The sequence below is a fragment of the Talpa occidentalis genome, unplaced genomic scaffold, assembly GCF_014898055.3.
Source record: "Talpa occidentalis isolate TD23 unplaced genomic scaffold, MPIMG_talOcc4v2.1 talOcc4.15, whole genome shotgun sequence".
NCBI lineage: Eukaryota > Metazoa > Chordata > Mammalia > Eulipotyphla > Talpidae > Talpa > Talpa occidentalis.
Window position 1 is genome coordinate 67121350 of NW_023601543.1, and position 26481 is coordinate 67147830.

Genomic DNA, 26481 nt, shown 5'->3' on the forward strand with positions numbered 1-26481 from the left:
AAAGTGGTGGCTGGCCAGTCACTGAGCTCAGTGCTTAGCAAAATTGGGAAAATATGCGAAATCTTGAATAACCTTCTATTTTGAATATTAAGTATTCCTTCTGACACAAAGACCTTTTTTTTTTTTTGTGGCTGATGGTATGCTAAGGAATACTGAAATATTATCATCTTGTTCTCATATAGGGTTCTCCAGATTACTTTCGTAATATATTGCTTTTATATTCACAATGGAAAGCTGGTTTTCTAATTGGGGATCTCAGAAAAGCATGATGTAGTCCAATAAATACACTAACCACAGATGAGGATGTGCAGCAGGATTTAAAGAAAAGCTTGCAAATTGAAAAAAAAGTCTTGCTTTATGAAAAGTAACAAGATGGATGTGAGGAGGTCCATGTCTTAGAAGCAAAAACCAAAAAAATGGGGTATGATTCAGAGAGTGATCAGCTTATCCTGCAGAAAGAAATATTAAAGAGAAATTATAGAAGTCAATACAAGAATGACATAAAAATTGGAGGATAAAGACACAATTTAAGGTGTATATATTTTTGAAAAAAGCACAGAGGTATAAAAAGGAAGAAAATAATTGATGAAAATGAAAATCTTTGATCTGTTATGGATAATCTAAAAGCTTGAAATAGACTATATGAAGATGAGCTTAAGGATTTGGTGATTAAAAGTTGGTTGCCTGCTACAAAGCTTTCATCACAAAACCCATGTGTTGGATCAGCAATGAGAAAGATGTCCAGGAGTCTTTTCCAGCTTTCATTTCTGAGATGAGCAAAGAATCCAAAACTGAAAAATTCTAGTCTGGAATTAAGAACACTGGGTCCACTTTGGAAAGCTGGGTATGTCTGTAAGCCTTGCAGTATGCTTTTGTGGCAGGACCTGGCAAGGCCACTTCTTCAAAATTAACTGAGAAAATCCAAGAAACAAAGCTCTCTTTTGGAAGTAAGATAAAGGATTCTGAAGCAACTGACAGAGGGTTATTAGATGTAATGGAAACTTTAAAGACAAAACAGAATGGTTTAGAATACACGCAGAACTCAAATTTCTGGATTGTCAAGATTTTTTTTTAAAGATTTATTTATTTTTGTATACAAGAGCTGGGGTACAGGCCAGAGATGCGGTGGGGGGTGTGTGTGTGTGAGAGGATTCACCAGAGACAGAGTAGGGGACAGAACAGGCAGACTGACTGAAGTACACTGCTGCGGGGAGCAGCAGGCGAGACAGGAGAGGTCTGCTGCGCCATGTGGGTTGCTCCCTGGCCAGCCGGGGATCAAACTCATGCTACAGAGGCTGTGGATTGCTTCATAGTGTGGTGCTTAACCCATTGCGCCACCAGGGAGGCCCTATTGTCAAGATTTTATTAAGTATTTGAACACTGCATCTCAGACAGATGATCTGAAACTTAGAGGTAGCTCAGATAGTGAGAAAGAAATACAAACTCCAAAGTCAGAAGTGTGCTCAATTTCCATGCCCATAAGCTCCGAACAGCAAGATGACATTCCAGCTACAGTGAAGGCCAGCTGATGTGCTGTTGCCACTACCACACAGATCCTCTTGCTGGCTGGACTAAAGTCAAAAGATCATCTATTTAGCATCAAATCGTTTCCCAGTCCTAAATACAATGGTCATTGAACCACCCTTAAGTGTTAAGATCATGGCTTGGAAGCGTGCTCATTCACATGCCATGTATCTTGGAAAGACAGTGCCCCCAAGACCTTTAAAACCTCTAGGCAATCACAGGGCCCTTTGCAGTGGGTGTGCTGAGAGGCATAGGAACATTCAACATAGTTTACATGGAGGTGACTACCAGGGTTAAGTCTCAGTGCTATCACCACTACTGCCTGAGTTCCATCCCTGGCCAGGGAGCTGACCCATATTTGGCACAGCAGACTGCTCCTGTCTTGCCCGCTGCTCCCCTCAGCAGTGTATTTCAGTAGATCTGCCTGTTCTGCTTCGTACTTTCTCTGGTGAATCCTCTCACACATACACCCACACCTCTGGCCTGGACCCCAGTTCTTTTATGCATAAATAAATAAATAATATTTTTCTTTCTTTTTTTGAAGGCCCCTACCAGTGTGGAGAAAGTATGGTTTATGTGTTGATATAAGACTACATATTCTTTTCATAAGATTTGCTCGAAGGAAAATCTATCCAGCCTGGCATTGTTGTGAGCTGATACCTTACACATATTTTTTCGATCAGCTCTGTCTTAGCTTCAGCTGTTGTAAATGCTCTGAGTTGAAATATTCTTTGTATATTCAGCATGACAGCTTCTTTCTTAGGCACAACTGGAAGACCAGTACTGTAGCAATTCTAACAGAAAGTGAGAAAGAGGAGACTGGCTAAAATTTAAAAGGACTTCAACCTATTCCACCTAAAAACAGACTGAAAAATCAAGTTGTGCATATTGCAAAAATCCAGTGACAGTTTATTGCCTCTTATTAAAGCAATTCTGACAGCTTCTTCTGAAAATCATCTAAGATTGAGAATGATTTTTTCAAAAAGCATGTAATAGGGATTACTTGTGATGTGATCTTACTGTTTGTAAGAAAGTGTATCGTATTAAACTTGTTCCCAAAAAGAAATTTACAACCCTTCTATTATTGAAATAAATGTGTTGCTTGGAACATTCTCATTTTATCCATGTTCTTCCTCTGAGGGAGTATAAGGGAGTTTTGATAACAAGCTCCCAGAAATAATAAAAGGCTGACTACTCATTGCAATGTCAACACTTAGGTCAGTCTGCAGCAATGACTGCTCCTTTGCTATGAAATCCATAGAAGTAAACCTTTTCATGGAAAGTTCAATGAAACTGTGGTTGTAAGAACTATTCAGTGGATGGCAATGTTCAAAGAAAAGCTGTGTGGGCTACCCTTCTCGGTTCTCTCCATTGAGAATTCATGAGGATGAGCAGTCTCAAAACCTGGTAAATACCAGAGGCCCCTCAGTTATGTTTCTCTCATCGCCGTCTTTTGAACAAGCCCTTTATTCTGTGGATTTCAATGAGGAGTAACTGCTTTGCATCAGCCATATGGGTCTGTGCATGGACTCACAGCATCAAGGCCATGCATGGAGGAGCTAATATGCCTAGAGTTCCTATAACCTATGTTATAGCTCTCTTCAAGTCAATATACAGTGAGCCTGGCAGCAGTGCGCCATAATGATAATGTTATAATTGCAGAACACATTCAAATCGCTGGCCTGAAAGAGATAAGATCACTGCACTCTTAAAGCACCCTCAATCTCTTCAGCTGTGAGCTTTCATACTTAATCTACTTTAAGAACATGTTCTTGGAAGCCGTTCTAAGAGTGCCAGACACCTGCAAAGGTGGCTTGTCTTTACGGATCCAGAGCAGAAGGGATTATAAACAGGTGAGCAATGTTTAGAGAACCAGAATGAACTCCAAAATTATATCAACCTAACCAGTCTCAACCATGTGACTCAAATGGTCACATATGAGTTGGCCTGGAGATGGAATGCACCTTGTGGTTCTGTCTCTGAATGGTTTGCCTCCCTCACTGGAGGAAAGGTCAGGAGCTTCTCTAACCTGTCTCAGTAGCCTCAGTCCAGAAAAAAAGAGACAGATTTCAAGGTACTCATTGAATGGGTCAGAGATGGAAGTGGCCACACCTCTGAGAAGTGTGTATGATCCTAACCAGGAATTTGATACTCTCGTTCATTTTCCACCATTCTCTTAACTCCAGTGAAGAGCTCCAACCCAGCAGCCCACCAAGTTGCACCTTCCCCTAGAAGAGCCAGCTCCTGCTAGAAGGCCAGAGCAATTGTCTATGACACCACAAGCTCCATGTTCCCTGGCTTCCCATGATCACCTTCATGTTAGCGCCAAGGCTGATGCTGGACTTACATATACTACTGTCTAAGGAAATGTAGAATCAATTTATACATATGAAAAGGAAGAAAATATTTATTATTATAATGATCAGTTTTAGGCTGCACTATCCCACAAAGGTAGGTAAGATCCATTCTTCGACATGATTGTGAGGTAACAGTGTGATAGTTGCTCTTGCAAGGCCGCCATGCAATCTCTTCTAATCAGAGCAAACTGAGATGCACAGTAGGGCTTGCACACCAGAGAACAATTCTGTACCTCAAATGCAGGAAATCCTTTTATACAGAATGTGGTGTCTCTGGATAATGCCTCAAATAATGCACTTTTTTCGATCTATTTTCTGAAACTATCTTCTAAAGCCTTAGGAGCATAACAGGAAGGTGTTTATTGTTCTCATCAATAGAATTTTGAATTTAGAGCAAAGTGGAGATTAGTTTGTGGTCTCTTTATTCACTTAGCTATAGCATATTAAACTGCAGAACCACTGGTCGGTTTTATACTCACCCTCACCTCCTTATCCATTATTCTGGGTCCCTTGGATATATTCATCCATCCTCCATCACAATCAAGAAGTTTCACCACTACTTGCTATTGCGAAGTCTGACTACATTTTCTCTTTCTTACTTAACTTCCATTCCTTTAACATCTGCTATAAAAAAACACCCATTCTCAGTGACTTAGTATCCTAGGGGTCTTCCAAAAACTCCTGGGTAGAGGAGGTAACCAGAACCCAAAGGATCCATCAAGCAGATGCTGGGACATTTCACTACCCACCACAACAATCTCTGGCCCCTTGCCTGGCATGAGGATGCTGTGATTTGTAATCCAATATTGACTGCATAGAATCATCGAACATACTCCTCTATATTTCCCCACAGCTGTTGGGCAGCAGGGATACTCTGCATACATATTAATATCATCCCTTCATGTAATATATGTTTAGTAACCAGGGTTTTTTTTTTTTTTTTTTTTAACCATAGCTTATAAAGAGGTGGTAATTTACTATGGTCAGCAGAAAGAGCTTGTCATCTTCGACCTCAGGACTTTTAATATATATTAATTTTTAATTTTTTTACGTCATTGTTCATTTTTAAGCAATATTTGCTTTCCCCCCCACCCCCTCAGGTGTAGTCCCCACAGAGTTTCCTTCACCAGTGCAACCGTGCACCATCACCTCAGGCCCCTGTGCTCCTCCTCCCTCCCTCCCTCTGTTCTCTCTCCCTCCTCCTCCCCTGCAGGATGTTTCTGATTTATAATTGTCCATTTTGCTTTGTTGTGTTTTGTACTGTTGTTATATTGTTTTTTACACTGATGTCTTATTTGGTTCCCCTATATTCCTGCTCTAAGTGAAACCATTCAATATTTTTCTTTTTCCTTCTGGCTTATTTCACTGAGCATAATTCCTTCTAGCATAAACACTAGGTAAAAATTATGCTAGGTAATTTTAGCATAATTCCTTCCACGTTGCTGCAAATGGCATGAGCTTATCTTTTTTGATTGCTGAAAATATTCCATTGTGCATATATGCCATATCTTGATCCAGTCATCTATTTTTGGGCATTTGAGTTATTTCCAAGTTTTACCTATTGTATATAGTGCTGCAATAAACATAGGGGTACAGGTGTTCTTTTGAATCATTGTTTTTGTGTCCTTTGGGTAGGTCCCTAGGAGTGGAATTGCCAGGTCGTATGGCAGCTCCATTTTTAGACTGAGGAACCTACAGACAGCTTTCCATAGGGGTTGGGCAAGTTTGCACTCCCACCAGCAATGTAGGAGAGTTCCTTTTTCAACACATCCTCGCCAACATTTGTTGTTGCATGCTTTTTTTGATATGTGCCATTCTTACTGGTGTAAGGTGGTATCTCAATGTGGCTTTGATTTGCATTTCCTTGATTATAAGGGATGTTGAACATTTTTTCATATGCCTGTTGGCCATTTGCATTTCCTCTTTGGAGAAATGTCTTTTAAGTTCTTCTGCCCATTTCTTGACTGGATTGTTTATTTTGTTTTTGTGGAGTCGTGTGAGTTCTTTGTATACCTTTGTGATCAGTCCCTTATTAGTTGACTGGAGTGCAAAGATTTTTTTCCCAATCAGTGGGGTTTCTCTCCGTTTTGGTTAATGTCTCTTTTGCTGTGCAGAAGCTTTTCAGTTTGATGTAATCCCAGGTGTTTATCTTTTCCTTGACTTTCTTTGCTTTGGGTGATGAGTCTTTAAAGATGTTATTGCGATGTATGTCTTGTAGTGTTTTACCTATATTTTCTTCTATATATTTTATGGTTTCAGGTCTTATGTCCAGTTCCTTTATCCATTTTGAGTTGATTTTTGTGCACAGTGAAAGGTAGTTGACCTCAGGACTTTTGAGCAAGTGTGCGGATAGTGAGGTGCCATTTTCTTAAGGTTGTGTTTACCTAGGATTTCCCTGCTCTCCCACTGGTTGACATACTCTTGGATACACTATAGAGGATGTAAACACACTTGGATGGACTTGAGTGATGTGAGTGTCATCAATTGTGTGGCACCTGCCTGCCCCATCCTGCTCTACCTGACCTTTAATGGGATTGGCACATACTCAGAGCTAGAGTTTTTACTTTTAAAATGTAAATTTTGTCTTTGTAATTATTGAATCATGAGATCGTTTTAAAACAATTTCCCTCTTAATAAAGCAGAAGACACCAGTTTACGTTATAGCAGTTAAATTTTTTGAAGTAATTACCCATATACACAGATATAAATTGGTGGCAGCCACAATTTTTCTCAAGCACAGAACCATGTAATCACATCTCATTTTATTCAAGGTAAAAGCCTAAATCCTTAAAATAGCCTCAAAATCCCTCCGGGGTTCAATTTGCTATTATGTTTCTAATCCTTTCTTCTAAACCTTCCTACCCCTCTGTTCTGTCCACTTAAACCACATAGACTCCTGAAGGAGGAAGTTAGGAATTGGGTATAGTCAGTCAGTTATGAACAGGGTGCCCCAAACCCCAAGTCCTTTTATCAGCCTGATTGAGAAACAGTCATAGATCAGGAGGGTGCCCCCTCAATTAAATTAAAAATGGAATGTTCAGAAGAACAACATAATAGCACAATAGCAATGGACCAAATCCGGTTTCTGAAAAGTATGTTGGGTAAGGTGGGAAAACTTAGTGTGCCTCAGTAACCGAGCAGATCCCCATGGGCCCAGTCCATCAGCAAGAGACACAACTTGGAGACACCCGATGGCCAAACCCCAACTCCTTGCTCTCTAAGCCTATATAAGCACCTACTTCTGGCCACCTCAGACAGCTACCCTCTCGGGACTCCTCTCTGCTCAGAGAGCTTTTCTGTTCTTCTTCCTACCTACCGACAAATAAATCTCTTCTTTTCTGTAGCTTTGGTCTCCATGTTGAATTCTTCCCTCGCCAAAGCCAAGAACCAAGGAAGAACCTGCCTGGGGTCCACGGACTCCAGGACTGCTCTCAAAAAAATCCTGATTCACTCCTTGTAACCACCCACTTTTATGATCTCACAACAGCTGTTCCCTCTTCCTGGAGGAATTTTCTGTGCAACTTCTTTGTTTCTTCAAGTGTCTACTTGGTTCTCATCCTGTTAAGGGGAATCTCGCCTTATCACTCTTCATCACACTGTAAATTATACTCACTCCCCATCACCGACTCCATTTCTTTTGCCCCTAACCTCTATCATTTATCACGAACAGGAAAACTATCTTTCATTATGTGTACTGTTTGTTGTCTGTATCCCCCTGCTAGAGTTAAGCTCCCGGGGGGTGGGATCTTTATTTTGATCTCTAATGCAAACTGAGTGCTTAGAACACAATCTGACACACCATGATTCAATAAACATTTGTTGAATGGATAATGCTAGAGATTTGGATGACCAAATTGGAAACTTGATTGATTTTTAAACTCTTATTTTCTTATATTGTTGTTCATTTTGGCACAATATTTGATTTCTCCCCTCAGGTGTAGTCCTCATAAATCTCCCACAACTACCATAGTCCCTGTGCTCTTCCCACCCCTGTTTTGACTCCACCCTCTTCCCTCCCACTGCAGTATGCCTCAGAGCTAAAATTTGCCTGCAAGTTTGTCTCTTTTTTTGACCCTTTGTTTAGTTTCCTTATATTCTTCCTTTAAGTGAAATCATCCGATATTTTTCTTTTTCCTTTTGACTTATTTCACTAAGCGTAATCCCTTCCAGCTCCATCCATGTTGCTGTGAATGGCATGAGGATATCTTTTTTGATCGCTGAATAGTTATTCCATTGTGTATATATATCGCATCTTCTTGATCCAGCCATCAGTTTTTGGACCTTTAGGTTGTTTCCATATTTTAGCTATTGTAAATAGTGCTGCAGTGAACATAGGAAAGCAGGTTTCCTTTTGAATTAATATTTGTGTGTCCTTTGGATGGATTCCTAGGAGTGGAATCCCTGGGTCATGTCCATTTTTAGTAATTAAACGAATCTCCACACAGCTTTCTGTAGTGGTTGGACCAGTGGAAACTTGATTTAAATATTCAAGGCCACCTTTGACTTTGGCTGTGCTGAACTGAACAATAGCATACTCTTATTATTGAGCTCCAGTTTAAATGTTTATCACTTATCCTAAGCACCTGTCATTAGACTTAATGTAATTGCCAAAACTATATCTTCTTCTTAATGTATATAGATGGTTTTATTTTTATGAAAGCACTAAAAGCCACCTGGAGACATTTAAAATGCTCATTATTTTATCAACAATTATAGTAAATCATTTACTAAGATACTTTACACAAATATTATCTCTCCATATAGGAATCCCTGTTTTCCTACTCAGATTGATATTTCTAGATGCAGTTCCCAATTCTTAATTTTTTCAACATTTATTTCTGCTTCAGAGAATACAAATTACCTAGCATCTAGAAAAACACTCTCATTTATTTATATATCCACATTTATTGTACTCATTTTAAAAATTATCTAACTTAATATCCTTTCATCTCTGATAAATCCTGGGGAAAAGAATTTTCATTCTTGATGTCTAGTAGGTTAATTGCATTTTTACATTTTTCAAGCTTTATTCCTAAAGTTTCTAAGTTGTTTTCAATCTACTTTTCTAAATGTTAATAATAAAATTTTATTTAAATTAATCATTGATAATATGAACCAAATCACACTTGAAAATATTTAAATAACAGATTTTTAAGTGTAAATAATTTCACCTTGATTTAAAATTCAAAACCATCTCCATAAGCATAGTTTTAATTGGTGTTAAGCATTTATTCTATTCATGTCAAGGCCATTGTACCTATCTTTAGTGATATATTTTAAATTCTCAAAGTATAATTCTTTAAAATTTGAATTGTCCTATATAATCAACTGTATTCATATTCAGTTTTATTTATAAACACACTCTATATAAGGGTGTCTCATTCAATAGCATTTACTATCCCACTTATTATAAATACCACTTATCTGTGAGTCCTCCAAATAAAAGAATATTACAGTTTCATCATTTCTGCCCAAGGGAACTGTTCTGTTAAATGAACAGTTGAATAAGTAAATGACTTGGACTGACAATTCTCTGGGCTTAAAATTAAATCTTTCTCCATTTACTTCCAGTTGGATTACAAAGGTGTCCCCAAAAGTTCACTTAAAACTTTAATAACATTTTAAAACTGAAGGGAGTGAGAGTTAAAACAAAAACAAAACAAGACAAACAGATATCAACTGAAGATGAGGATCCCAAACTGACTGCTGGTGACCCAAGATATTCTGGTAATTGTTTGGCTGCCTCAGGTTTAATTTTTTTCCTTTACTTTGAATACAAAGGGCATCTACTTTCTAATTAGCCATTTTCCATGATTACATAAACCCTATTGCTTACAGCAGAAGTAATTCTAAAATCTTTGTTATCTACTTGTACAGTCAACATTTGTACCTGAACCTGAAATCTCACTTCTCTGGGTAGATCAAGTGAACAGAGTATCCTGAACCTTACAATCTATTGCACCCACTCTTTCAGACTTAAAATTACAACATAGCTAACATCAATCATATGAGAGTATTGACTGAAATTTAATGAAAGTAAAGTTAGCAAAAACATAACAGAATTCATGACACTGAAATACTGTACATTCTTGCCACACGTACTGATACTGTAATGATCCTGACTAATCCAGATGTTCTATGTATCGACATTCTAATGACCCTGGCTAATGGAAAAGTGGGGTCAATTGAGATAGAGAATTTAATAGCAAATGCTTATTTACGGAGACATGATAAACAGACATGGGAGAGGCAAGGATAGATAAAAACCTTGCTGTACAAAGAGGCCCTGCCCAAATCAAAATGAACAGGTTGTCCAGATAATATGTGTGTGAATAGTAATATAAATATATGCACTGGATCAGAGGCAATTTGAGATGCTTTTGGCCTCCAGGCATGGTGTCCTGAAGTTTACTCCAAGATTTGGTGAGAGCTGCCTGAAACTGTCGCCCTGAGAAATGACAATTCCCCTCCCCATCAATGCACAGATTCCAGGAGCTCTCTGGACAGGGTCTGTCTGTTCTGTGTGCCAGTCTCCGAAACTTTGCCAAGAGGCTCGTTAACTTTCCCCTTTTGCTGCCAGTTGAATTGTATGCTTTTATTATTCTAATGTGGATTTCCCCCAGTAAATTCATATTGTGGTTATATGCATTTGGCTTGAATCCTGAGTGAAACCTTCCTGCTTGGTGGAGGTTAGTACTTTAGAGATTCTGAACCTGATTAAACAATTCTAGAAACAGCTCTAGAGAAAAAATAACTTTCCATTATTATGTAGCAGTTTGGAAGGAAATGAAAAGAATAAAAGGTAATTTTGAATTGTTAAAATATTTAGCCAAATTGTCTACATATTATTGCTGACATTTAATAATATATCAATATTTATATTACATTTGGCTTATTTCTTCTTGATCACAAAAGCGATATATAAGGGGTATCAGGTGAGCAAAACCTAAGTACTCAACTAATAAAGATCCCAGTTCACATCAAAGGTAAATTGCTTATAAATAACACATTATTCCCCTCCAATATGCTCTTGTCATCAACATCCCTCCTAAACTTTAAAACCAGTCTAAGGCTCAACTCAGCACTTCTGTAACCAAATTAAGTAGTAAGGCAAAAGCTCACCTTTCTCAAAGCACACTTACTATGTTTACCAGGTAACTCCTCTTTCACAAAGCCTGTCTGCAAATTTCACGACTATTTTTTAGCATCCAAATTTAGTACCTAATTTAGATTACTGCAATGTAAAAGGTTGCTTATTTATAATGTAAAATATCATTGAGTGATTGGTATTCATGTAACTGGACCTCTCCTCAGTTATATTATGAACACCTTGTTAGTAAAGATAATCTCTTTGTTTTTAGTACTTTGAGACAGTGCTAGATATCACATTACATACATTACCTATAATCTGTTTTATTTGAGGGTTCCCTTTTTGGAATTGACTCAATGTAACTTGAATTTCTGGAAAATGAGGGATGTACATTTTCTTGGGTGTATCAAAATGTTCTAGAAGATTCAGTTCTATCATGTAGAAAATGGCCTGAGGTTTCTTCAGTTTTGAGGTATTAACACACAGAACTACAAATAAGCATAGTAAAATCAGAATATGATTATCTTAACTTCTGTTGGGGTATAGAAGGAATCCCTAACCTTGGGTTGACCAAATAATCAAAGTAGCATCAGATGGGTAAGCAAAGAAAATAATCAATTTAAGAACATATATATGGAGAATCTACATGGCTGTAAATTCTAAAGATTGGAGTTGACAGGGATATTTATCCTCCTTGTAGGGGCTTGGAGAGTAAAGGAGCAGGAAAGAGGGAGACCACATGACAGGAGATGACCTCTTTCCTTTACTCCCAGAGTGAAAGGAAATGAGATGAGATGAGATTCTCAGATAGGGAGGATATGTTCACTAATAAATTTATGCCTGTTAAGTGCCCCCAAACTACATTCTTCTGGGTCATAAAAGGGGGGGTGTAGTGATTGCTTATTTGATTAAGAAAAAGACAAACAACTGAGATAAAGCAAAGCTTCTCTTAGCTTCTAGGGCCTTGAGTGTATTCCTTAAGTAATGGCAATAGATTTGCAGGGGCTTACAGGGCCACAGCTGACCTTTGATTCCTCACACCCATGTGACACTTACTGGAAAAGGCCTAGTTGGAGCATATTTTTTTTTTGTCCTTTTTTTTCTTTTTTTCTTTAAGATTTACTTATTTATTTATACAAGAACTGGGGTACAGGCCAAAGGTGCAGGAGGGTGAGAGAATTCACCAGAGACAGAGTGGGGAGCAGAATAGGCAGAGAAACTGAAAACACTGCTGAGGGGAGCAGCAGGCGAAACAGGAGAGGTCTGCCGCCATGTGGGTTTCTCCCTGGCAGTCTGGGGATAGAACCCATGCTGCAGAGGCTGCAGAGAGCTTCACAACACTGCGCTCAACCCACTGCACCACTGGGGAGGCCCTAGTTGGAGCATATTGAGAAAAGTCTATCTGATCCTTTTTGTGGAGACCAGTCCCGTACTTACAAAACACAAAAGAGAAAATCACGTACTTAGGCTACATATTTGGGGAAAAGATCCACCAAGAGATTGAATTTGTTCATTTCTTTAGCCAAGTTTTTAATTAGTGGACAATAAGATCAATACATTTCACAGAACCAGTGGAGCCATCTTTTACTGAGAGACGCTGAATGGCTCCTGCTTTAATATTTTCATTGTTGAAAAGTACATTGCCTTGGGAAGAACACCATTCCACTCATGAACCTTATGGAGAAGGTGCTTTCTTCCTTGACTTGAAACTTGTGTTCCTTTATGTGTACCCATTAAATGTATCCTTATTAGCAGTACCGAGTATCTTTTTAACTAGTGGCAATTTTGTGAATCTATAAAAACTAGTTCTCACCCCTCCAGAGTCATCCAAAAATCCTTGTTATTTAGGTTTGCCACATTTAGTTCTATCAACCATTATTTATATGATGTTCTTCTGCATCTGCTTCTCTAGACAAATTCTAGTTTAATACAATTCTATCTAAAGTGGAACAGTACACGGCCTCCCCGGTGGTGCAGCATGTTGAGTGCAGCGCTGCGAAGCTGTCCACAGCTTCTGCAGCACGGGTTCGATTCCCAGGCCGGCCAGGGAGATAGTATTTCTTCATATTTCTAAGACTTCACAAACTGGAGAGCAGTACAAGTAAATGTGAAAGTAAATGTAATACAAAATATAAGTTGAAAATACATGTAAATCATTGACACAAGAAGTGTATTGGACTGCAAAGAGAAAGCAAAAGAGAGAGGGAGAAAAACACACTCCATAAATACATTCATCATAGAAAGTTTGTCCTTGTAAAAAATCTACCTCTTTCAACCATTTTTTATTTCAATAATATCTCTCAGAAAGAGATAAGAATGCGAAAATGAATTTAAAAGGAGAAAGAAAACCTGATGATAGGCTTAAAGATCAAATGGCCACTTACTGAACATTTTCACTGTATTAACTTACAGAAAGTTGACAATACTTCCCAATTTGCTGTTCTATAGAAGTATAACCAAGCAAATCCAAGTGGTATCCAGGGACTCCAAACTGTTCAAGGGAAAAAAAAAAAAAACAGCCCATGTTGCCCATTCTAAGGGTCTGTACCACCCATATGCATAAAGTAATCAGACTCTAGTGTGCTCACTGTTGAGAGAGAGAGAGAGAGAGAGAGGAGGGAAGAGAAGGATTTAAAAACACAGACTTCTGACTTCTCCAAAATCACCCATCCCCTTGTGGGCAAATTCCCAGCCAAAGAGACAGGGCCAGAGTTAGCAGGGAAGGCCCAACAGCAAAGTCACCAGGAGAACAAATCCGAGGCACATACCAGCAGGAAAGTCAGGAAGACGCAAAGAGCTGGAAGAGATGGGGTGACCTGAAGTTCAAAAACATACCATCCAATGATGTAAGGGATATAAATAAAAAGGAAATTATTAATTAAAAAAACAGAATATACTATCCAAGCTGGATAATCCACTATGAGGTCAAGATGACAACTGTCATTGTCTCTAAAGAGCCTGAGTAACAGCTTTACAGACACAAAGAGCAAAGGTCAGAGGCTGCCTTCCTCTCCCTGATCCCCACAAATGCCCTTGCCACACCTTCCTTCTTCCCAGCAGTATCCTAATCTCTAAGTCCAGTTCATAGCATATTGGGGAGTTGTCACGAGATGTCCCAGGTGTGGTAATGGGTGTGGTGTCCACGTACCTGTACCTGACACTCCCTACCTGCCAGCTCTGACACTAGCAGTGCCAGCCTGCCTACTCTAACAAAGGTAGGCTTTCCAATACGAGCTGTAGGGCTTTCCAATACAATCTGAGAAGCACAGTACACATGGGTCACTCAACAGGGTTTCAGTCATGGGTCTTAAAGTTTCGGCACCAGGGCCTCCCTGGTGGCGCAAGGGGTTAAGCACCGCACTATGAAGCAGTCTGCAGCCTCTGCAGCACGAGTTCGATCCCTGGCTAGCCTGGGAAAAACCCACATGGCGCAGCAGATCTCTTCTGTCTCGCCCGCTGCTGCCCTCGGCAGTGTATTTCGGCCCATCTGCCTGTTCTGTTCCCCACTCTGTCTCTGGTGAATCCTCTCATGCTCCCACACCCTCCCCCTGCATCTCTGGCCTGTACCCCAGCTCTTGTGTGCATAAATAAATAAAATAAATCTTTTTTTAAAAAAGTTAAAAAAAAGTTTTGGCACCAGAACAAACGTCAAAAGGAAGGCCATCCTTTAAAAAGCCATCATTAAATATTGGGACTCTTTGGTGAGGGAAAGGGGGGGGGCAGTGTATTGATTCTAGTATTCTCACAAATATAAAATAAATTATCCCTACAAAATCCAGGACTTTTGTTACAATATATGTAGGTTATTTTTTTAAAGATTTATTTATTTATTTATACAAGCACTGGGTACAGTCAGTAGTGCGGGAGGGTGAGAGAATTCGCCAGAGCCAGAGCGGGAAACAGAACAGGCAGATGGATGAAATACACTGCTGAAGGGAGCAGCAGGTGTGGCAGGAGAGGTCTGAGCGCCATGTGGGACCCTCGCCGGTGGCCGCGGATCGAACCGGCTCTGCAGAGGCTGTGGGCAGCTTGGCAGCCCAGGGCTCAACCGCTGCACCACCAAGGGAGGCCCACAATATATGTAGGTTAAAGGAAACATTTAACAAGCAGGATGAAAAAAAAAAATGACTATTCCTTTACCAAACAGATTTAGTGAGTATCTTGGATACAACACAATTTTCTAGGCACTGAGGAATAACATTTAACTAAACAAGTCTCTTTACACCAATTTCTTTACTGCAGACAGAACACAAGAATAAATATAGTATTTTCAGGTGGTGAAAGTTATCTATTGAGAAAATTGAAGGAAATTTAGGGTTTGGAGAGCAGCTGGTGGAAACAGGGTATTTTAAAATATATGTAAGTGGATAAAGCAAAGCCTCACTGGCAGCATTCTAGCAGAGCCAAAGTAGATGAGGCGGACGCCTCTAATATCTAGGGAAACAGCAAAGGGAGTGCACAGGCCTAGGAAGGAACCTGGAGTGTCTGAAGACTGGCAATTGAAGAGCGACAAGGGAAGGAGGTCTGTGCTGAGGAAGCCAGGGGACTGAATGGGCGCCACAGAGGCGCTGACACCAGGGAGACAGGCAGGACTGACCAGGCCAGTAGGAGGACAGCTGAAAAGCCAGTAGAGTCTGCAACTTGACTAGGCTTACGTTTTATGTTATTTTATTTTTTTTAAAGATTTATTTATTTATACAAGAACTGGGGTACAGGCCAGATTGTGGAAGGGTGAGAGGATTCACCAGAGACAAGGGGGGAGCAGAACAGGCAGATGGACCGAAGACATTGCTGAGGGGAGCAGCAGGCGAGACAGGAGAGGTGTGCCAAGCCATGTGGGAATCTCGCTGGCTGGCCGGGAATCGAACCGGCGCTGCAGAGGCTGCGGACAGCTTCACAGCACTGCGCTCAACCAGCTGCGCCACCGGGGGGGCCCTAAGCTTACATTTGAGAATCTCTTTTGGCTGCTCTGTGGAGACTAACTATGCCTCCTTTCTTTTTTAGGGGTGATAGGGATATCACTATATAACTATACACACACACACACACACATACATATAGTATTGGGGAGAGGGCAAGTAATAAAGAAACCAGCCCCTCTACCAGGTTCTATATCTCTTTATTATAAAGGTAAAACATTGAGGCTTGAGGAGTTTGAAGTAACCAGCCCACAGTCACACAAAAGGACAGTGTTAGTCTGGTTCTCAGCCTGGTAATCTGACCCCAGGGACCATCCTCTCTGAGGCACAACAAAGTAATATCCTGGGCAATTTTTAGAACATGTCTCCATCCACTCCTCCCAGAGATTTGCATTTTATTGTTCCACAAAGAGGCCTGGCCCTGGTATTCGTCCTCCAGGGCATTCTAATGTGCAGTCACAATGGAGAATTAATGTGAAATAGAAAGTATACTGCAATGCCTGAAATGCAGAACAATTTGTTTCAAATGTATTATTTAATGATGATTAAAAAAAAAAAAAAGCGAGCTGTCTTTCTAAGGGAAAAGAGCTTTCCATGCAAACCCTACATTTTTCTATGAAAAACACTGGTACTGTTCAAGTAGTGACAGTTGTGTACACATTTTTTCGGGAGTGTAATTTAAATGCTTTATCTGCTTTCCATTGCCACAGGACCTTGGTCAGCATCAAAGGCAGTGGCCACTCAGACGCTTGTCCTCACTGCACTGGTCATGAACTGTTGCTCATACTTCGTATCCAACATCTACTGTTACTACAAGAGGCCAAAATTTTTCCTTGGATTCATTAGTCAGTGGAAATTGGAGATCCACAGGCAGTATGTGAAGGAGCTCTAATTCCAAATACAGTACTAGGTTTTCCTGAGTCAACATTCAAGAGAGAGAAAACATTGATGATGGAATTGACCATTATGTGTTTGTCATTGTTAACCAGGGTGGACCTGAGAGATGTGAAATGTAAAACTGAGGTTACAGTCGTCACTAAACAGGATAAAACAAGGGGGTAACACACTTCTTGTAGTTCTAATTCAGTGACTTACAGAGGATTAGAGAAAGACAAATTAGAGGAGAGATGTTACTGATAATATCAAATATGTGTTCTAATCAAATGGTTCTCTAAATGAACATCCACATGCTCACTTTAGCGACTGTTTTGCTTCTGAGGCTTTAGAAATCAGGGAGAGTAAAAATAATGGTAAGAAACATACCAAGTCACAGGAGATAAAAATTGTCAAGTAAAAAGCTAAGATGAGAGACTATTCAAAAGCAGTATTGAAATAGGGAAAATACTCTGACCTTAGGATCTGACATCTCAACATTGAACTTCAAAATGTGTGTGTGTGTGTGTGTTTATAGAGAGAGGTATATAAGCAGAGCTTACTGGAAGTTTTGAAGGGAGCTGGCAAATAAGTAGAAGTAAGCAGACAGCATAATCAGATGATGAGAGCTGTCTGTTTCTCACTGTGGTCAGCTTATTCACAGGATGAGATGCTAGGGCAGATATTTTGCATCCTAATGTTTCAGCAAACTTGAGGACATGCTAAAGTCCAGGGGTCTATAGAACAGAGAAAACCTGACTAAGGTTGGATAAATTAAGGTAGAGGGCATGCTATGGGCAATAGTGAACACTGGTCACGACATTAACATTTAATTCTTAATTTTTTAGTGGTTAATGATCAAGGTCCGTTATGCTAATTCAGATCATCAATCAGGACACAACCAAGAAGCGTCACCCTAACCAACTGATGATGCCTGGAGTGTAAATATTGCCTAGAGACCCTCACTTTCCATGCAGCAGACCTCTTCTGCCTCACCTACAGCTTCTCTTAGCAGTGTATTTCAATAAATCCAACTTTTCTGTTCTCCACTGTCTCTGGTGAATTCCTTTACCCCACCCCCCAATCTCCATCATACACCCTGATCCTTACAACAAAAACTACACAAAGTAACTGCATATTAGGGATCCAGCCCTTTCCCTGGAACTTACTAGGAAGAGATGTATTTCAATGGAGTGGGACCACTTTTAAAGAGCACTACTTCCCCAAATGGCGATCTTGTGAAATGAAGATTCTGACATAAAGGATCTGGAAAATTTAGGCTTGGGATCACAGTGCAGAACACTGCATCTGAATGGCCTTGTGACTGACATGCCAATAACTATAAGAAAACCAAACATCAAACCCAACACTGACAACTGTAACTTGTTTTAAGAGTATATTAACTGTGCTTGAGAGATTACTCCATAATATCCTTAAGTGAGCAATATATTTTTACTTGGCTCCTGTGAAAAAAATATTCTAAAGTAGTATAAATAGATAAGAAGTCAAATGGTGAAAATTGAAAAATAGAGAAAAGCAATCTAGAAATAAGTAATTTATTATTTGCAAGGTCAAGTTATTCCTAGCTTCATTATCTTCTTCCCAAATTGGTATTTGTTTATAATTAATTTGATGGTCTGTTTTCATAGGATAAAGTTTCCTAGAATTTCATTAATTAATATATACAATTATTTTCAGTTCAGTTACTCCAGGAAATAATGTTTTATATAATTTGCATATAGTGTATTTCCTAAGCAGTTATGTGTTTTGTAGGAAACAAAAACATCTTTTTTTTGGTACAAATAAAGATGAGTGATCAATGTTCATGATGGAAAATTTTCTATAGTGATCAGAGGACAAATGTATCCACCTAACAAGGCAGAGGCTTACGAAAGCAAGACATCATACTTTTAATTTAATTTGAATTGTCCTGGTATCTTTATTTTCATTGAAAATTCAGTTGTTTTTCCCCAAAACATACTATTTATAAGCCGTTAGACTCACTGATTACAAAAATATCATAATTTTCAGTGTTTTTTTTTTTTTGGTAGCTTACTGAAACCCTAACTAGTCTGTCTACCCCATGTAAATGAATATCATACCATGAGAGCTTATTGAAAAAGAACATACTGTTATTTGCCAAAATATTTTTCTCTAATATAAATTAAAAACAGTATCATACCCATGGTTTAGCCAACTTTTATTAAGGTATCAATAAATTAGTCTCCATTAAATTTCAATTACATCTGTATCTTACACAGATGATATATTACCTCTCCTGAAAAATTATTTTATTTCACTGAAGTTCATTCTGAATTTTTTCTCTTATTTATTATATAAAATAAATAAAAAATAATTCTTGCTTGGCTTATATCAGAGAAGTTATTCAGAAGACTAGATAAACTGTAGTTTAATGTGATTATGTTTCTCCACTTTGCTTTAAATAAATTCAGACCAAAAAAACAACTGTTATAAGTTATGAGTAAGTTCTATGGAAGTAATGTATATCACGGGGACTCTAGTAAATAATACAGCATTATGTATTTGAAAATTACTAAGAGTAAATTTCAAAAGTTCTTAACACAGATAGGCAAACTGTAACTATGTGAGATGATAGATGTGCTAATGGCCTTATTGTAGTAATCATTTTGCAATATATATTATTGACCTCACTAAAAGCAATCAGTTATTCCAACAACAAAATGGGTTTATCTGGAAACAAACAGTATTGAGAGGGCAGATAAAAATGTCCACATGATTCCCCACTCCAAGGCTAACAACTCCAAAACCTCTCTAGGGCTCTTCCCCTTCAGTTCCCCACTGGATGGTGGAGGGAAACAGCATCATTTCCAGTGGGAGATGTAAGACATTTTGGTTATTGTAATTTTTTTTATTTATGCATTAGTGGACACTCTCTAGCCTCCCGACATCATTTAAATAGGGTTCTAAATATTACAGTTCACAATACCTATCTTAAATCATCACATCGTACACCCTGAACTCAATTAATGTTATATGTCAATTATATATCAATAAAGTATTATATGTCAATTATATATCAATAAAGATGGGGGGGAAAAGATAAGTTCCTTAATTTTCAAATCTAGGTTGTGACCAGAGAAGTTGAATTCTCTGAAGCATAACAGACACTTGTCACTGTGAGTGGTTCTTACAGTAAACTCTAACAGTTATCTTTCTATTCTTCAGTTCATATTTTCATTATATGTGATTAATTATATTTTCCTGGGAGATGCTAAGATACACTCAGGTAAAATATTTTGTTCCATTTTTTGTATCTAGGTAACTGCATTCTTCAAATAGCATAACTGAATACAACTTTGCAATAAGTCCAACTCTTAACGACCCAGAAAGGAAGGACACAAAACTGAATTGGCAGCAAAAGTCTAATCCCAGCCCTGTACCTAATTGGTTGGGTGACCTTGGACATGTCATGGATATACTCTAGATAAAAATAACCTCAATATTATAAAAAGATACTGTCCTAGACAGATAATATCCATACTATCTTTAGATCTTAAATTCTACTTATTCTCTTATCTTGAGCCTAGAGCCTGCCAGCTTTTGTAATTTATTTATTTGAAATGTGTATACAAATTATATGAGTTTGCAAGCTCAATAGGCAAATAAGATCTAAACTGAATGTAAAAAGTGCTAAATTGCATAACCTAGAAAGAGGTCATTAATCATTCAAGATTATTACTTAAGTTAAAAGAAATAAAGGAAATGAAATTCAAATCATTGTGGAATAATTGCTGTTATTTTGAAAAAAATAACTTTAGTTGAATAATTAATGATAATTAAATCAGAAAAATATGTTGGGAAATGAGGGTAAAAGACTCATAGGAAGATATGTAAACCTGCACCAAAAATTTAGTCATTTGAACACAATCTTAGCTTCATGCCCGAGAGATTATTCCACTGACATTTTGAGAAGGTAATATATATTTAAATGGAATAACATACAAATGGATTGCTTAATAAAAATATTGAGCATGCTGTATGACATTATCTCAGCAAATACCAGCAAATGCCTATACTCTAGAAGTCACTATGACAACAAAATTAACACTTTTCCTCCCCATCATTACATATTTCTTGGCAAAAGTTTCTATTCAAAAATGTGCCACCAATTGGCTCTGCAAGTAAATTAAAATTTGCTTTCCTTCATGCGTAAACATCATCCAAACCATCAAGATTTATCATCATGGGTACACCTAAATTTATCTTTATAGTTTTTTGTTCTCCTTTTCCTTCTCCCTATTCCTTCCTCTAGCATATGTCACCTGTTTTTTCACTATTGATTCTCACATCCTTCTGTTTCTACTGCTAGCAATCAAATTGTGGACCTTGAGTATTTTTTGTGAGAATCACAGAAGGATATCCAGAGGGAAGAAGAGATAGATTACACGAGTAAACTTGCAGTTATGCCTGACTCAAGTTTCTGTCTCCAATTATTATGCAAAGTTATGCAGAATGGTCCCCAAATGACAACGGTTTCACTTACAGTTTTTAGACTTTCCAGGACATATCAGGATTACCAAGACCACAGTAAGTAGAGGAATATCTGTAATCTCTCATTATTGACTCCAGTGACTCTAAAACAAAGATAAAATCAAATTTTGCCTGTGATCAGTACCTTCCATTGAGTTCCTGCCTTCAATAAAACAAAACACAAGTTACTTAGTAAAATTTACAGGTCTCCTCAATATCATGTTGTCTTATCCATGCAACTAATTGAGGGTCACTTCTTACAAACCATTCTAAGAAATGGCCACTCTAGTATCTCTAAAATTTTGTGTTTAGCTGCTATTTTTATAATCTTTTCCCAAGCATATCTAAGAGATCCTGACACCAATTCCTGTATGTGTGTTGGGAGTGGGAGTTTCTCCACAGCATCAAGCAATGCTTGGAACATCAGTAGGGTATCCTACTATTCAATCCTCACAACATCTCCCTGAGACTCTAATAGGAAACTTCTGAATCTTCTTTGGAGCAAATACTATTTTTTTTAATAGTTTTTATGGGAGAAGATGATCCCAACCTCTCTATTCCACCATGTTGTGGGTCTCCGTGTTAAATTTAAGTACCTTTGCTAAATCACAAAGTTAAGGAAACCGTGTTTTTCTTTGATTACTAAAAGGATTAAATGGTGTGTTTCCCAGAATCTCATTTGGGAGATATGTGCAGAAGCTTGAATTGTCCTAAACATTATCTGCACAATTGACTGATCATTGTGAATTCTCTATTAGAAATTTATTTTGACAAAGACATATAGGTGGATGTCTTTATATCATGCTGTCTATAAACTTTCTATGAATAGCCTCTATCTTTATTTCTTTGCAATAATACCATGTTCCTAAATTGAAACAGACTTCTAGGTTATTGCTACAGTATAGATATAGAAATACAATTCCACAGAAATATACCTAAATGGATAAACCAAGTACTCATACTAAGGCATCATGCTGAGAGATCAGGTGTCATAAAACACATGAATGAAGTCTGAGTGCCTCATTAACTTTAACAGAACTCTGTGAAAGAATTTAAGGTCAAAGTTGCATGCACATAGATTTTTTTAATTAATTAATTTTATTTTCTTACATTGCTTACAGATTTTTTAAGATAATTATTTTAATTCAGTACAGAGTGGCAAAAAAATCAGCATTCTCATTTATATTTTTTAGCAAATTAATGTGCGGAGATCTCTATATTAACAGTGTATTTTACTTTGACTCTTTGAGTTATCATTGTATTTGAGATTTCATATCCACTCCACAATTGCAGTCATCTAGAATATTCATTATATGTTGAAACCTCTGGACTTTGTTTTTTGTGCTTTACTTTGGTATAATGCAGTGATATAATAATCTATTCCTTAGAATATAAGACCCTTCACAAGTATCACATATTGTGAATAATCAACATGCTTTTTCATAAAATTCTGCAGCTATGTTGGCTCAAGATGTTTATTTTATTGTACAGCCAAAGGTTTAAATTTAAAAAAATTGAGTACATTTTGGGTAAAAACATACAGATGTCGAAGATTTGAAGAATTAAGAAACAAGCAGTGAACTTAGTGGATAATAATCAAGTTTCTACATTCAGCTCCAATGCTCTAATTTTTATCAGCTTGGTTTGTCAATCACATTACATGGTAGAGAGAACTAATTTTTAAAATGTCAGTCTTAAATGGATCTCTCTACTGGTAATTATTACTGATGCTTAGCACTGTAGCACAGTAATATACCTTTCATTTTAGCAGTGTACTTGTTTATGAATATTTGATTTCTTCTTTTAAATGCCCTCTTTGGCAAATGAAAGGGCAGCTGCATGAGTTGTTCTATTTATGATATGTTTCAATGTAGAGTACTGCCCGTAGGAATATGTAGTTATTATATATCCTCATTTTCATGTTTTTTTTTTCTTTTACAATAGACTTTATTACTTAGATCAGTTTTAGAGTCACTACAAAATTGGCAGAACATAGAGTTCACATTGTTTCCCTGCCCTAACACATGCCCAACCACCTTCCTCCACTATCAATAACTTACACCACACATGTATAATGTTATTACAATTGATGAATCTACACTGACACATCATAAGCACCCAAAGTCCACAGTTTACATTAGTTTTCACTCTCGTAGATTCTATAGTTTTGGACAATGCTTAATGACATGTACTCATCATTATAGCATCATAGAGAAAAGTTCCATTGTCCCAAAATCCTTTGCTCTCCATTATTATTCCTCCCCTCCTGAACTCCAGGCAACCTCTGAACTTTTTGCTGTCTCCATAGTTTTGCCCTTTGCACAATGTTATATAGTTGGAATCGTACAGTATGTGGCTTTTTCAGGAGTTTCTTTCGCTTAGTAATATGCATTTAAGTTTATCCCGTGTCTTCTCATGACTTCAAAGTTCACTTTCTTTAAGCCCGACGTATTCCACTATCTGGATGGACCACAATTTACCCATTCATCAACTGAAGGACATCTTGGTTGCTTCCAAGTTTTGGCGCTAAAGAAAAAAGTTGCTATAAACACCTGTGAGCAGATTTGTATGTCAATATGTGTTTTCCACTCACTTGGGTGCATACCAAGGAGCATGATTATGACTGCTAGCTCATAGAGTATGTTCAGATTTGTATGAAACTGTAAAACTGTCTTCCAAGGTGGTTATAACACTTTGATTTACCACAGCACTATAGGAGATTTCCTGTCAGTCTACATCTTGACCAATATTTGGTGGTGTCAGTATTTGGGATTTTGGTCATTCTGATAGGTGTGTAATCTCACTGTTGTTTTAATTGCTTTTCTCTAATGACATATGATGTGGAACATACTTTTGCATGCCTATTTGCTACTTAAATATAATTTTGGTGAGGTGTCTGAGCAAGTCTTCGGCCCAATTTGAAGTACTTGTTTTTTATTATTGTTGAGTATTAAAAGTTCTTTGTATATTTTGGATAACAATCCTTTATCATATATGTCTTTTGCAAATGTATTTTTTCCTATCCTGTGATTTATCTTCTAATTATATTGACAGTGTTTTTCACAGGACATAATTTTTTTTTTAAATAATAAATTTTATTTTTATATTCCCCATACAATTTCAACCCCCCCATTCTGACCCCAATCCCTCCCCTCCCGCCCCCCACCTCCCAAAAAGTGTCTCTGTTTCATAGTTTTTTGTTGATTTTGATTTTCACTTTCTTATAGTTATTCATTTTCCTGGTCCCTTATTTAAGTTTTCTAGATTCCTGCTATGAGTGAGACCATCCGGTATTTTTCTTTTTCTTTTTGGCTTATTTCGCTGAGCATGATCCCTTCCAGCGCCATCCATGTTGCTGCAAATTGCATGTGTTTATCTTTTTGGAATGCTGATTAATATTCCATGGTATATATGTATCATATCTTCTTGATCCAGTCATCTATTTTTGGGCATTTGGGTTCTTTCCAAAGCTTAGCTATTGTAAACAGTGCTGCTATAAACATAGGAGTGCAGGTGCTCTTTGGAATTGATGTTTCTGTGTCCTTTGGGTAAATACCTAGGAGTGGAATTGCTGGATCATATGGAAGCTCTATGTTTAGTAGGTCCAGAAATCTCCACACAGCTCTCCATAGTGGTTGGACCAGTTTGCACTCCCACCAACAGTGCAGAAGAGTTCCTTTTTTTCCACACCATAGCCAACATTTGTTGTTGCTAGTTTTTTTTTTTAATATGTGCCATTCTCACTGGTGTAAGATGGTATCTCATGGTAGTTTTGATTTGCATTTCCCTGATTACAAGTGATGTTGAACATTTTTTCATATGCCTGTTGGCCATTTGCATTTCCTCTTCAGAGAAGTTTCTTTTTAGCTCTTCTGCCCATTTTTTGACTGGATTATTTTCTTTGTTGTTGTTGAGTCTCATCAGCTCTTTGCAGAATTTTGTGATCAGTCCTTTATCATTAGTGTTGTGTGCAAAAATGTTCTCCCAGTTGGTGGGGTTTCTCTTTGTTTTGTTATTGTCTCTTTCGCTGTGCAGAAGCTCTTTAATTTGATGTAGTCCCAGCTGTTTATCTTTGCCTTCACTATCACTGCTTTGGGTGATGTGTCTGTAAAGATGTCTTTGATGTGCAAATCACGTAGTGTTTCGCCTATATTTCCTTCTATATATTTTATGGTTTCAGGTCTTATGTCTAGTTCTTTAATCCATTTTGAGCTGTTTTTTGTGTATGGTGTGAGGTAGTGGTCAAGCTTCATTTTTTTGCATGTAGCGACCCAGTTTTCCCAGCACCATTTATTGAATAAACTTTCTTTGTTCCAATGCATAGTCTTTGCTCCTTTGTCAAAGATTAGTTGACCATAAATCTGTGGGTTTATTTCTGAATTTTGTATTTGATTCCATTGGTCTGTATGTCTGTTCTTGTTCCAATACCATGCAGTTTTGATGATTATGGCTTTGTAGTATAGTTTGAAGTCTGGGCGTGTGATGCCTCCATTCCCTTCTTTTTTTTTTCAGGAGAGCTTTGGCTATTTGGGTTTTTTTGTGATTCCATATGAATTTCATCAATAATTGTTCTATTTCTTTGAAGAATGACATTGAAATTTTGATTGGAATAGCATTGAATCTGTATATTGCTTTTGGAAGGATGGCCATTTTAATAATGTTTATTCTTCCAATCCATGAGCAGGGGATGTCTTTCCATTTCTTTGTGTCTTCTTCTATTTCTTTTAACAGTGTTTTATAGTTTTCTTTGTATAGGTCCTTTACCTCTTTTGTTAGATTTATTCCCAAATATTTGATTTTTTTTGTTTCAATAATAAAAGGGATTTTTTTTTTTTGATTTCTTCTTCTTCAGATTTATTGTTTGTGTATAGGAAGGCTACTGACTTTTGCGTGTTGATTTTGTATCCTGCCACTTTACTGAACTGATTGATGAGTTGAATTAGTTTTTCTGTGGAGTTTTTGGGGTTCTCTACTTATATTATCATATCATCTGCAAATAGTGATAGTTTGACTTCTTCTTTTCCTATTTGGATTCCTTGTATGTCTTTCTCTTGTCTTATTGCTCTGGCTAGGACTTCCAGTATTATATTGAAAAGCAGAGGTGAGAGTGGACATCCTTGTCTTGTTCCAGATCTTAATGGAATTGCTTTCAGCTTTTCACCATTGAGAATGATACTGGCTGTTGGCTTGTCATATATGGCCTTTA

At 37.7% G+C, this 26481-nt stretch overlaps 1 protein-coding gene and 1 pseudogene across 1 annotated transcript in view; one reads left to right on the forward strand and one right to left on the reverse strand.

Annotated features, from left to right (window-relative positions):
• The window catches only part of LOC119246758 (melanoma-associated antigen B16-like), a 46853-nt gene extending 25480 nt beyond the window's left edge, over window positions 1-21373 (reverse strand). Inside the window, exon 1 of the mRNA XM_054695789.1 lies at window positions 21289-21373. The gene's annotated coding sequence lies outside the window, so the exon portion shown is untranslated. The remainder of the gene's footprint in view (window positions 1-21288) is intronic.
• LOC119245712 (ATM interactor-like) overlaps window positions 3999-26481 on the forward strand; it is a 49143-nt pseudogene continuing 26660 nt past the window's right edge.